This window comes from Octodon degus, unplaced genomic scaffold (assembly GCF_000260255.1).
Source record: "Octodon degus isolate 3935 unplaced genomic scaffold, OctDeg1.0 scaffold00086, whole genome shotgun sequence".
Classification (NCBI taxonomy): Eukaryota; Metazoa; Chordata; class Mammalia; order Rodentia; family Octodontidae; genus Octodon; species Octodon degus.
The window spans coordinates 8922202-8936445 of NW_004524662.1; the positions used below are offsets into that span (position 1 = coordinate 8922202).

Consider the following 14244-nt stretch of genomic DNA (forward strand, 5'->3'; position numbering starts at 1 on the left):
TTTTTTTTTTTTTTGCGGAACCAGGGGTTGAACGCAGGCCCTTGTGCTTGCCAGGCAAGCGCTTATTCTACTGAGCCACTTCCCTGGCCCCTGACCTCATTCTTTTTGAATAACCATCTACCCGAGAGACAGCACAGCAGCAACTGGCATGACTATGACAGTCTTGAAGGTAGTGGCCAGGTGTTCTGTAGAATGTCCCCTAACATAGCTTTGCCTAATGTTTTTCTTATGATTAGACCTTAGATTGGGGGGGAAAAGCCGTAAAAGTGAAGTGCCCTTCTCCATACATCCTACTAGGGGGACATGACAGTTACAGGGCAATATTGGGGACATTATAGGGTAAGAATATTTGAGTTCTTTTCCTAGTATACTGAAGTTAATTACTTCTGATGGTCTTGCTAGCCATAAAACAGGGTTAGCTTCATTTTTTCCTATGTCAGGCATTACTATTTATGTATTACTTTATAAATTCCAAGTGAATTCTTACCATATGCTATAAGGGCAATACATAAACTATGGTGTATTCTTGTATAATATAAATGCATTTAAGCCAGAATACAGACTCCTAAGAACACAAGGGAAGGTAAAGAACTTTTCCAGGAAAATGCAATACAAAAAGTTATGTACTGAGGGGGCTGGTGAGATGGCTCAGTGGTCTAGAGCACCTACTTGGAGCAAGCTTGGCGAAGCACAGGGACCGCGGTTCGATCCCCAGCACCACATGCCAGCCAGCCCCACCCCCTGGTGGGCTGAGCTGGACACACACACACACACACACACAAAAAAAAAAAAAAAAAATTATGTACTGAAATGTTATAAAACAGTCTCTGAGCATCCACAGATTTCCTGATATTTATCCAGGGGTCCAGGCTGAGACTCCTGAGTGCAATGGGATCATTCATAAAGTCCCTTGAAAAGAAATGGACTTCTTGAATTTGTTTTAATCTTTCCAGTCACTTTATTACTGTCTGGCACATGTAAGATACACTATATTTATATCTAGAGTAAATGAGTGAAATGTTATAAAATGAATGTGGCATACAGATCAATCTGAATTCTTTGGAAAAGTCTAATTTTGACATGTAATTACTACTTGCTCACAAATGTTAGCTGTCACTTTTAGCAGCTGCAATTACAGAGCTCAGTTTCCGAGCGTACTGCCTAGGAGACTGCAAAAGAAATACAGCAGCACTGCAAGGCTGCCTCAGCCCAGGTGAGCATTTAGTCTTAACAGTGGTTGAAAAATGTCTGCTAAGAGTCAGTCTGCAGAGGACCCAGCTGTCAGAACATAAGAGAGAAGATGACTTAACTTCACAGTTTCTTTAAACATAAAGTGTCATATTTTTCATGAGGCATTTGTATTGGTCAAGTCCCAGTACTCTAGGAGGCTGAGACAGGAAGACTTCAGATTTCAGGGAGGAGACTCAGCAAGACTCTGTGTCATTTATAAAATTTGTAAGAAAGATTGGGGATGTAGCTCAGTGTGCAGGCTCTGGGTACAGCCATCAGTACAGCAAAAAGAAAAAAAGAGGGGCTGGGGAGATAGCTCAGTAGAATAAGCACTTGCCTGGCAAGTGCAAGGGCCTGAGTTCAATCTCTGGTTCTGCACAAAAAAAAAAAGAAAGAAAAAAAGAGTTCCGACTCCATGATAAACTAACCTCTACTGAAATATGCACATTGCGTGAAAGAACTGTAGGATGCATGACCAGAAAATACTGAGGTTTTTTGTTTTTGTCTTTTTGAGACAGGGTCTTACTATGCAGTTCAGGTTGGCCTTGAGCTCACTTTGTAGCCCAGGCTGGCCTTGAACTTGGAAGGATCCTCTTGCCTCAGCCTCCTAAGTGCTGGTAGTACAGGAGTTTGCTACCACGCCTGGCAATACTGAGTTTAAATTTAAAATAAACAAAATAAATAAATATGCACACAGGGCCATTAATCTCCCTCAAAACATTCCCCTTCATTTCAAACACATGTATCCCACCATTCTTGCCATTTTCTGAAGTCATTCTGGAGGTCCTTCCCCATGAGTGTCTTTAGGTGCACTGAGGTGGCTGCCCTGACGTCCGGAATCAACTGAAAACATTTTGCATGCATGGTCTTTTTGACTTTGGGGAAGACAGAAATTCCCTGGTGCCAGATCCAATGAGTAAGGTGGACGAGGACACACTGTGATGTCTCTGGTAGCTGCCTTTCTGTTAGATGGTGCTCTGCAACGCACTCCCCGAATTTGGTCACACCTTTAAAGACATTCATGAAAGAGGACTTCCAGAATGGCTTCCAAAAGTGGCAAGGATGACAAGGTGTTTGAGGGCTAGAATGAGGGGGCTGGAAGGTTCGGACCACCCAGCACTTCCCATGTTTCCTGCTCCAGGCCCTCTCAGTCTGCTGTCAGATTTGGTCCTGCGCTGGCTACTCCTGTTGCATCTTGGTTAAGAGAGGAGGTATCCTGACACCTTTCTGAAGTGAGGGAAGAAAGGAAGTTCTTAAAGCACAGAGCCAAGACCACCAGAGGCAGTGGACACTGACTCCTGCAGGGTCACTCATACAGTCAGTGTTAGAAACAGCTGAGTTAGGTAGAAATATTATAGGCAGTCAGACAGGGCTGGACCCTCATGAAAGTCAATACAACACATGAAAACACATTACAACTGTGACCAGAGGAGCACCTGTTGGAGGCCAGGACTCAAGGTAATGACCAGGCCTGCATGGTTCCCTAAGGGATAAATGGTAATACCTTCTTCAAAAAAGCCTAGATTGGGGGCTGGGGAGATGGCTCAGTGGAATAAGCATTTCCCTGGCAAATGCAAGGGCCTGAGTTCAATCCCTGGTTCCACCAAAAAAAAAAAAAAGAAAGAAAGAAAGCCTAGATTGACATCAGTCACTCAGTGGGTGACCAAGATCCTTAGATCCGCCACTTCCTGAAAAGTTCTTTGTTCTATGTACATTTGCTACATGACCTGCTTCCATACTGGAATAAAATTATCTAAGCAGCTATACTTATCATCTTATTGGTTGCTTGTAATTTTGATTCATGTTGTGCCAAATTCATGATTTTGGTCTATAAAACTTCCTTTGAGAAGTGTCCTCTTTGCAACTCACTTTTTAGTCCCACTCCATCTCTTTCAGATAGGAGCTGTCTCTCCCTCAACAAAATCTCTAAACTTCCCTTGATCCTCAGAATTCATTCTTTGATTTTGGGGAACATGAACTCGGCGTACTGGACACCTAGCAGGTTGGGAGCTACAGTATTTCTCTTGTGTCATTTGGAGGTCCTATATCATCAAAAGCTGAGGAGAGCCAGGGCTGCAGCAGGAGAAACATGGGATGTTTCCATTTACATCAGTTCCCAGGCAGCCCATCCAGGAGCCCCTGAGTGGAAGACAACATGGTAGCTGCTCTTTCATTTGCAATTGCAGAAGCTGGAACAAGGGCCTCAGAAGCCAAAGAAGCCATACAAGTCCAGGCCTATACCGATGAGAGAATTATCTACTACATTATGACTGGCTGCGCTGACACACACTATGAGGAGAGACATCCTTTTCCCCTTGGCTCCTGTCACATCTGGATACCATTCTTCCTGGGATCTGGACCATCTTAAATATGCCTTTGAGCATGGATTCCTATTTCAGCTACAGGAGTTCTGCTCAACTTTTCTCTGTGAGGAGGCCTTCACTTTTTCTTCCCCTGGAGTTCTAGATTAGACTGTCTCATCTGGAACCGGCTCACTTTGGGCTAGAAGTACTTGTGGCCATTCTTGTCTCTCAGAAGTTATCACCTTCCCGTCACACCTGTTTCCCTGGGGACTATGGCTCCACTAGCAGATGCTACCTGACCTGGTCAGTGTGTCTCATGGTCAGCTTTTCAGTGCCTTTGTCTCTTCTCCTGCCCAACCCAGGTGAGACTTGCCCAGTGGTGACTCTGTTGTCTCTTGGTACTGTAGATGTGGAGAGAAGGTGCAGTTTGCTGGACCTGGGTTCTTTGTCCATTAGGAGACAACTGGAGCCTGGCTCCATTGTGGGAAGAAAATGCCTCCCATGGAGGCCATTGTTTACCTGACGGTCGGTCTTGTTCTTTATTTTTTTTTGGTGGAACCGGGGATTGAACTCAGGACCTTTGCACTTGCCAGGGAAGCGCTTATTCCACTGAGCCATCTCCCCGGCCCCCTGTTCATGACTCTTATTCCTGTTTTTTGTATCTGTCCTGGCTGAGGAAAGTTGTGCTTTTCTTTTTTCAGTTGAACGATACACAATTTTGGCTTTTTTATTTTTTTGAGACAGGGTCTCACTATGTAGTTCAGGCTGGCCTTGAACTCACTGTGTAGCCTAAGGTGGCCTCAAAATCAGCAATCCTCCTCCCAAGTCCTGGGATTATAGGTATGCACCACATGTCCTGCCAGGCTATTTTTATTGTCACAAAAATACCAGAAATGTGCTCAAATGAAAGAAAAACAGAAGAAAAAAGTATCCCCAAATCTTTTTCCCAAACACAAGATAACCATTGATTAATATAGTTACGTGGAGGCTGGGGAGATGGCTCAGTAGAATAAGCGCTTCCCTGGCAAGTGCAAAGGCCTGAGTTCAATTCCCAGTTCCGAAAAAAAAAAAAAAAAAAAAAAAAAAAATATATATATATATATATATATATACATATATATATATATGATACATATATGATACATGGTATCATATATACAATGTATATTTATGTCTTTAAAAGCAACTATAATGCTATACCATTTATATTCTTTGATAACATCTGTTGTCATTTAATGTCTTATGAATAGATTAAGCAGGTCTAATGAAGTTGTGAGAGCACTCATGAATCCCATCATTTATTTACCTCAATTCATATGTTTTAATATTTAAGTTGTTTCCTACTTTTCAATATTATAAGCTACATTAATGAATATGATTTCAGGTTTTTATTTTATTTTTTTTATTTTTGGCAGAACCGGGGATTGAACTCAGGCCCTTGCGCTTGCCAAGGAAGCACTTATTTCACTGAGCCATCTCCCCGGCTCCAATTTCAGGTTTTTAAAAATATGTGTTTTGCAAGGCATGGTGGCACTCACTTGTAATCCCAGCACATTCTGGGAGGCTGAAGTGAGAGGATCACTGTGAGTTCAAAAATAAATATATAAATAAAATTTGACATGTATTTATTTATTCATTTTTTTGTTTTTGTATTTTAGGAAAGGGTCTATAGGGTGTTCAGACTAGATCAGACTCGTGATCCGCCTGTTACAGCCTCCCAAGCTGGGATTACAGGCGTGCACCACCATGCCCAGGCTCAACCGCCTTCGCAGTGTGCCCCGGGAACTGGGCCTGCACGGCAGCCCTGTGCCTCCTTGCAGGTGCTTTCATCCACGAGCTATTTGGCTGGTCCTGATTATTATTATTCTTGTGGCGACCAGAAGCAAGATGGGATAATACATGGACTAAGTTTGATGTTATTGCTGCTGTTCTCCAGATCACGTAGTTCCTAAACCCTATCAGAGGGGTTGCCACCTCACAATTCCAAACACTGTTAGGAAGAGCCAAGTCCAGTAGGCGACCACTTGGGGTTGCGGCGCTCACTCACTGTACAGAACAGGATGTTATCGAGGCCAGCTCAGCCAGGGCTACAACAGCTGGCCCACGGGAGAGGCCTGCGGTCACTCGCTGCCTTTTCCAGGAAGATAAGCTCCCTGCAATGGGTGAGATTGCAACACACTCTGCCCTCTGTGTAGTCATCTGGCATTAAGTGTTATGCCTTTTATTCTCCTTACAAATTATTGCCAGTAAATTACAGCAGGTAACTAGAAAGTTAAGATTACCAGTCTTTCTTTTTTTCATCCCCTTTCAGCAAAGTTAGTTATTTAGAAGAGGCTTCTGGTGGTTGGTCGGGGTGGTGCTGGAATCCCAGCACTTGGGAGGCTGAGGCTCCTGAGGCCAGACCGCCTACTTCATGGGATCAAGGCTGACTAGACTACAGCGTGAGATCTTATCTCAAGACAAGAAAAAGAAAGAGGAAGAGGAGGAACAACTTTAGGGTAATCAGGAATTGCAATCATATTTCTTGGATTTCAGCTCTCGGGTAAAGGAAAAAACAGTCTTACAGATACCCATAGGCTCTCCTTTGTCTTTAAGTGTCTGTCCCAGGCTGCCGTAATGTAAAATGAGAAGTGAAAAGATCCCACAGAGACACGGGGGAGACACAGGCACGACTCGAATCATTTCCACCTTGCAAGCAGGACATTCCTTCTCACTGACTTCAACAGCAAGTATGGCAAACAAGGACATGTTGAATACTCATTAGGATGCAAGTTTTCAACAGAGTAGCCCAAAGCATCTAGAGACTTGAATGCATCTTGTTTTTTTCTTTTTGCATGCTCATAAATAATTACACAATTTACAATTGTAGGATTACACTGGAGGAATAAAGTGGAGAAGCACAACTATAAGCTATTTCTACTGTCAAATATACAATGCCAAAATAAACAATGTGGAAACAAAACAGACAAGTACTTGAGAACTGAAGATGAACATATGAGCACCCATCCTGTTTGGGAATCAAATGATCCACAGACTGAGGTAAGACAATAAGACCAGGCTTAGACAAAGGCTGGGAAGCCAATGAGCAGGTACAAACTTCCTGCTTATTAACTTTTTGTATTCAAGAACACACAAGGGTGGGGAAGTGTTCTGACAGCCAGGAAATCAGGCGATTCCACATTCAAAAGCTTGTGTGGATGTGAATGAAAAACAAGGAAGAATAAAGAAAAGAAACTTTACTGGGGAAAGCACCAGCATACAAAGGGCACAAAGAAGCCCACATCAAGAAATCTAGAGAACCCCAACAGGAAAGGTACATAAATCAAACAACTGTCCTTAGGTTGGCATGAAATGATTCAAAGGCCAACACTGGGGAGGCTGATGAAGTCACAGAAGGATATAAGCACATCCATGTCCCAGGATTCTACATGATACAAACTTAATATCCAGAGAAGAGATACGGAAAGGACCTAAGGACATTCTAAACGGGGTGTTTCATACTTCTGAATTTGGGAATTAGAACTGGAAGACTATAGATTATCACATATAACGATAGCAAATAGATTCCAACTTGGGTGTCAGCTGTGACTAAGTGGACCAGGTGCTTTGGGAAGGATTCCAGAGCTGCATCGAGGTTCAAAACAGAAGGGTGGTGCGAATGATTACCGTGGGGCGTGGGTGAGGAAGCAGGGCGTGGCAACTATGCACCTGAGGTGTGTCATCCCTGATGTGGACGCTCTTTATTTTGCAGACAGAAAAACTGGTAATCCGAGATGCAGAGTGAAATCCCAAATTCTGCTCTCTTGACTCATGATGCTGTGTTTATCATTTCACCTTCCTGCCTTGCTCAGTGTATTAGGGTCATTAAGTGTTCGGTTAGGTTTAATAAGTATTAACTTCAGGTAGCTTTGATAATGATCAAGTCAATATTCTCTTTTCTCATGCTGCTTCACAAAAACATCAAGTATATCACCAGAAGAAAAGTTCAGTAGCCAAGTGTGGTGGCATATGCCAGTAAAATTCCAGCACTCTGGGAGGCTGAGGAAGAAGGATCAGAAATTCCAGCCCCAGCCGAGGCAGAGCAACTTAGTCAGTTAGGAAAATGCTGTCTCAAAAATAATAGCCAGAAAGGGCCAAGGAGCAACCCAGTACAAAGGTCCTGGGTTCAACTACAGAGGAAAAAAAAAAAAAAAGGAAAGAAAAAGAAAACATGGACTATATAGTTTCTAAAAGTGAAAATGATCATACATATTGTTATATCTTTTTTTTCCTTTTTTATTTTTTATTTATTTTCTTTTTAAATTAATTTTATTGAGAAATAAATACCATGAGACAGTTTCAAAACAGGTTAGTAGGGCAGTTTCAACAATCAATACATTGCATATTGTTGTCTTTGTAGTAGCTATTCACAGTACACATATCGTTATATCTTGGTTGTTGAACTCAATTCTCCAAATTTGTGTTTGAACACTGAAAATTTTGAGAAGTAAACATTTTTTTATATTTGGAAATAATGAAATAATAAGGAAATAATGGAAACCCTAATAATTGGTTCCAAGGCCCCAAATTAAACTTAAATATTGGGGCTGGTGAGATGGCTCAGTGGTCTGGAGCACCTACTTGGAACAAGCTAAGCTAAGCAGAGCACAGGGACCGCGGTTCAATCCCCAGCACCACATGCCAGCCAGCCCCGCCCCCTGGTGGGCTGAGCTGGCCACACACACACACACACACACAATAAATAAATGTAAAAAAATAAAATAAAAAATAAACTTAAATATTCATTTTTCCAGGAACTTAGCAAATAATATATATTATTTTACAGTACTAGAGACTGAACCCAGGGGCAGTCACCCACTAGACTACATCCCTAGGGACTCTAACTGTCGCTCCTCCTGCCTCAGCCTCCCTCAGGGCTGGGGTTTCAGGCACACACCTCTGCACTCAGCCTGAGAGTGATATTGAATATCTTAAAGCTCTTAATGCTTTCCAGGTACCTCACAACTTAATATTGTAACACACACCGCTAACTGCACCCATACACAAGTATCAGAAAAAAAAACATTTTCTTTTTCTCATCTGAAAAATGATTTAAATAACATTTTCCATGTTAAAAAGCAAATCTCAATCTAGAAAATGAGTACTAATTAGGTGCGTAGTACTAATACACTGTAATAATCAACAGTGTGAAGTGGGCCAAGCATGGCGGCACAGATCTGTAAACCAGCTCTGGGAGGCAAAGGAAAGATGATTCCAAGTTCAAGGCCAGCCTGGGCAAGTTAGCAAGATTTATTTCAAAACAAAAAATGGAAGGCAGGAGATTAGGATGTAGTTTACTGGTAGAGTTGTCCCTGGGCTTGATCACAATGGAAAATGAATAGTAACTAGGGACTGGGGCTGGGAAGATGGCTCAGTGGAATAAACGCTTCCCTGGCAAGTGCAAGGGCCTGAGTTCAATCCCCGGTTCCACCAAAAAATAAAAATTAAAAAAAAAGTAATTAAGGATGGACGATTTGGTTCTATCATTTTCTAGCCCTGAGACCCTGAGCAAGACACTTAATCTTCTTGAGCTTAGTTTTCTGTACAATGGGAATAATATTCTATCTCCTGAACTGTGAGAATTAAGGGAATTAGCATATGTAACATTTTTAGAACAGGGTGTGCACCCAGTGCTAAGGCATTTGCCAATGCCATCAGAATACATTGTCTTTTGCTTCTGCATGAAGGAAAGGCCTTTCCTGCCTATCCCAGTCATATTTTAAGTATAAGAGCTGATTACCCCGTCTATAAACAATGTAACCATTATTAGATCACATGTTATGATCCTCTACTAAAATTGTAATTTAGGGGCCGGGAAGATGGCTCAGTGGAATAAGCACTTCCCTGGCAAGCACAAGGGCCTGAGTTCAATCCCAGGTTCCACCAAAAAAAATAAATAAATAAAATTGTAATTTAGATTTTATTTTCCCATACTGGAAATTGAACTCAGGACCTTGTGCTTGCCAGGCAGTCGCTTAAAACACTGAGCTATATCCCCAGCAATTTAGATTTTTTTTTAACATGGCTGTAAGAGAGAGTTTACATTGTGATCCAGGGTCTAAGTAGGTATATATTTGAAACAAAAGTTCTCTGCTCACTCTGCTGCATGTGGTACACGTTGTAGTTGTTTTTTAATCTATCTTTCTATTTATTTATTTATTTATTTATTTGGTACAGGATCTTGCTAGCAGCTCCACTTATAGTGATCCTCCTGTCTCAGCCTCCCCAGCAATGGGATTACAGGTGTGCACCACCACACCCGGTTTGGGTTCTGGAGATTGAACCTGGGTCCTTGCACTTGCCAGGCAGGTGCTTAGACTGCCTAGATATCTCCCCAACCTCTCTTTTTTTTCTTTTTTGTTTAAATCAGGGTCTTACGATGCAGTTCCGGCTGGCCTTGAACCCACTATGGAGCCCAGGCTGGCCTAAAATTCATACAGCTTCTCCTGCCTCTGTCTCCTCAGTACTGGGATTGTAAGTGTGTTCCAACATGCCTGGCTTGGTTTTTGTTTTCTGTTTTTTGTTTTTTTTTTTTAAGTGGCATTTGTCTTTGTAAAATGTGCCATTGTACAGGGCATGGTGGCATATGACTGTAATGAAAACACTGTGGGGAGGGGGGTCATAAGCTTGAGCCCAGCCCAGGCAACTTAGTGATTTAGCAAGACCATGTTTCAAAATATAAAATAGAAAGCTGCTGAAGATGTAGCTCAGAGCAAAGGGCTGGGTTTTAATTCCCATGCAACCAGAAAAAAAATTCAGTTGTAAAGTTCTGATAAACAGATATATGGATATGTCCAAACTTAGCAAACATTTTTATTATATGTAAGTTTTATATAAAAAACTAAAACAAAGTAATGATATTTATGTTGAATTATTTGGAGGAACTATACTAATCTACTTTGACAAAACATTAAAAAACCTAAGATAAATTAACAGATGGATAGAGAGTTAGACAGGTGACTAGACAATAAAGCAAGGGTAGTAAATTTTTTTTTTTAATTGTTTTTTGTGGTACTGGGGACTGAACTCAGGACCTTGAGCTTGCCAGGCAAGTGCTTATTCTACTGAGCTATCTCCCCAGCCCATAAAGCAAGGGTAGTAAATGTTGATGGTAGAATCCAGGTGGCGAACATACGGGAATTCACTGTAAAATTCTTTCAACTCTCTCTCTTTCTCTTTTTTTAAAAATGTATTTGGTTGTTATAGAGTCTCACTACCCAGCTCGGACTCATGAGCTATCTCCCCAGCCCGTAAAGCAAGGGTAGTAAATGTTGATGGTAGAATCCAGGTGGTGAACATACGGGAATTCACTGTAAAATTCTTTCAACTCTCTCTCTCTCTTTTTTAAAATGTATTTGGTTGTTATAGGGTCTCACTACCCAGCTCGGACTCACAGTGATCCTCCTGTTTTCAGCCTTCCCAGCTCTGGGATTATAGGCATATGCCACTTTGCCTATACTCTGTGACCAGCTCAGCCCACCCTGGGGGTGGGGCTGCACAGCATGTGGTGCTGGGATCAAACTCCTGCACTTGCCTAAACTTGCCTAAGCAGGCGCTTTAGTCTGCTGAGCTATCTAGCCAGCCCTCAACTCTTATATTGAGAATCACTTGTAATGAAATATTGTGGGGAAATGTTATTTGAGGCCTACTTTGAAAAAAACATATTAATAGATCTTATTAGTTACCACAGTTTTTGGATTATGGAAAAATTGCAACAATAATACCAAAAGCTCCCCCCCCCCTCCGGCTTCCCATGTGCTCCATACCCAGGGTCCTCCACTATTATTATTTCCACTATCATTCTATTATTGTCCATATTGCACCAGCACAATAAATTTGTTGTAATTTATAAACCAGTACTGATACATTATTAAGTCCACATTTTATTCAGCTTTCTTTACTCTTCATCTAATTTCCTTTTTCTGCAGTATGATCCCATGTAGGCTACATTACATTCAATTTTCCCATACCCTTCACATCCTTCTGGCATGGTGACAATTTCTCATAGTTTCAATCTTGAGAATTTATCCTAAGGTGTAATTAAAAATCTATATATAGGGGGCTGGTGAGATGGCTCAGTGGTCTAAAGCACCTATTTAGAACAAGTTTAGCAAAGCAAAGGGACCGCGGTTCAATCCCCAGCACCACATGCCAGCCAGGCCCGCCCCCTGGTGGGCTGAGCTGGCCACACACACACACACACACACACACATAAATAAATAAAATAAAATTAAAAAAAAAATCTATATATATCAGCTAGGATGTGGCACAGTGGTAGAGCACTTGTCTAGTGTGTGTGAGGCCCAGCATTCAATCCTTAGTATCACCAAGAGCACAGTGTGGTGGTTTTTACCTGTAATCCCAGCACTTGGGAAGCCTGAAAAGGGCAGACTGAAAATTCTAGTCATGCCTGGGAAATTTAGCAAGACCCTGTCTCTACATAAAAAATGGAATGGACTGATGATGTAGTTCAATAGTGAAATGTAGTGGTGGTGGTGGTGGTGCCTGTAATCCCAGTGATCGGAGGCAGACAGAAGAATTGTTTAGAGTTTTAGTATAGCCTGGGCTACACAGCGAGACCCTGTTTCAAATAAAATAAAATAAAACCTTAAAAAGGCTAGGCATGTAGCTCATTCCTCCCTGGGTTCAATCCTCAGTGCAGGGTATACATGCAGACTGCAAAGCGTGGAAAAATGCACATAAAATGCATAATGTTAAGTCACAAAATCAGAACACCAAAGTCTATATTCACATGGATTACAACTATGTAAAAGGAACATCTAAATTAAGATTGAAAATAGACCAGACAGATGAATCTTGAAAACGTTTTGCTAAATGAAAGAAGCCAGTCACAAAGTTACGACAGATCATATAACTACATTTGCATCAACTATACAGAATAGGCCAATCTGAAGAAAGAGAAAGTCAATTCAGGCTGAGGGAGTAGGGGTTTAAAGGGTGATTTCTAAGCAGTGAAGGGTAGTAGGGATATTTGCAGAATATGTGGGGACAGAATAGCCAGTGAATTATAGAATTTGAGTTTGAGTGATAGAATTGTAGTTTGTAAATTATATCTTGACAAATCTAGAACAATTTAAAATATAATAGTAGATTATAATTCAAAACATGAAATATATACATGGCTGTATACTGATATAAATACATGATTAAAGAAATAAGACAAATACTCCCAAATTCTGTAGATCGTGTTCATATAACAACTGAATTCACCAACTCAGGATGAGAGGATGACATTTCCACAGAGCTTAGTAGCTGTCAGGTACTGGTGTTTTTTTTTTTTTTTTTTTTTTTTTTTTTTTTTTTTAGCTTACCAGACAGATACTTATGCCACTGGAACATACCCCTGGCCCCTCAGGTACTGTCTGGAACGCTTTGCCTACTTTTTTTTTAGTTCTCCTAATAGCCCTAAGAGTTGGCCTATTCTTCTTCACTCTATAGATGTAAAAACATACTTGACAAATGTCACTCAATAAAATGGTGGAGACCAAGCATAGTGGTGAAGGCCTATAATCCCAGTGCTGGGGAGGCTGAAAACAGGATCACTACGAGTCCAAGCTGTGTAGTGAGACCCTGTACCAAATACACTTTAAAAAATGGTGGAGGGGGGCCAGGGAGATGGCTCAGTGGAATAGGCACTTCTCTGGCAAGTGCAAGGGCCTCAGAGTTCAATCCCCGGTTCCTCAAAAAAAAAAAAAACAAAACAACAAACAGGTATGGAGCCGGGGAGATGGCTCAGTGGAATAAGCACTTCCCTGGAAAGCGCAAGGGTCTGAGTTCAATCCCTGGTTCTGAAAAAAAAAAAAAAATGGTGGAGGAAGGGCCCAATTTCAGTATGGCTTTGGTGTGTGTGCATGTTCTCATTTAATACCATTATCTCTGAGTCTTCCTCAAGACTCAGCGATGGCTATAACAAGACCTTGAATGCAAAATTCACTCCCCATTCACTAATGTAAATTGAGCTCTGATCAGTTGTACTCTATACAAAAGCTTTTCCTAGCTAAAATGTATGTTTTGGCAGTTTCTGCCTTGGCCAGGAATACATCAAAAGGCACAATTTTTTTTAAAAGTGTTATTTATTTATTTATTTATTTATTTTTCTCAGAGCTGGGGATTGAACTCAGGCCCTTGTGCTTGGGCAAGCACTTATTCAACTGAGCTCTCTCCCCAGCCCAAAAGGCACAATTCTGACAGATTAGTCACTTCCCTTGATATCAACATGGAGCCTAAAATTCCCAAGAAGAGGGCCAATCTGATAACATGAAAATATAAGACAGTAAAGCTCAACTGTTACAGTGGATAGTGTTTTATATTTGTGGTTAAATCTAATACTTGCAAAATTCTTAAGTCTATTTTGTTCTTTCAGAGAGTTCAGCTGACCTTCCTTTCCACTTACAAAAAAAAAAAAAAATATATACGAGGCAAATGCCAACAAACCAGGTTTCTGACAAGTATCTGAATTCTTGTTCAGATTAGATGTCAGGGTAGAATAAGACTTTGTAAGTGTCCTATTTGGTTTTTTGTTTGTTTGTTTGTTTTTTTGTTAGTGTCCTTTTTTTCTGCCTTTTGCCCAAAAGCTTTTTAAAATTTCACAATAAACTACAGCAACAAATGCTAAAACAGCAAACAGGAGATTAAAGCTATTACACAAGAG

General features: G+C 41.1%; 1 protein-coding gene across 4 annotated transcripts in view; it reads right to left on the bottom strand.

The window, feature by feature from the left end:
- Ap4s1 (adaptor related protein complex 4 sigma 1 subunit) overlaps positions 1-14244 on the bottom strand; it is a 38027-nt gene that overhangs the window by 16233 nt on the left and 7550 nt on the right. Inside the window, exon 2 of one of the 4 annotated variants that reach the window (XM_023721816.1) lies at positions 1568-1603. The exons of the other annotated variants lie outside the window; for them this stretch is intronic. The gene's annotated coding sequence lies outside the window, so the exon portion shown is untranslated. The remainder of the gene's footprint in view (positions 1-1567; positions 1604-14244) is intronic. 4 annotated transcript variants of the gene reach the window in all.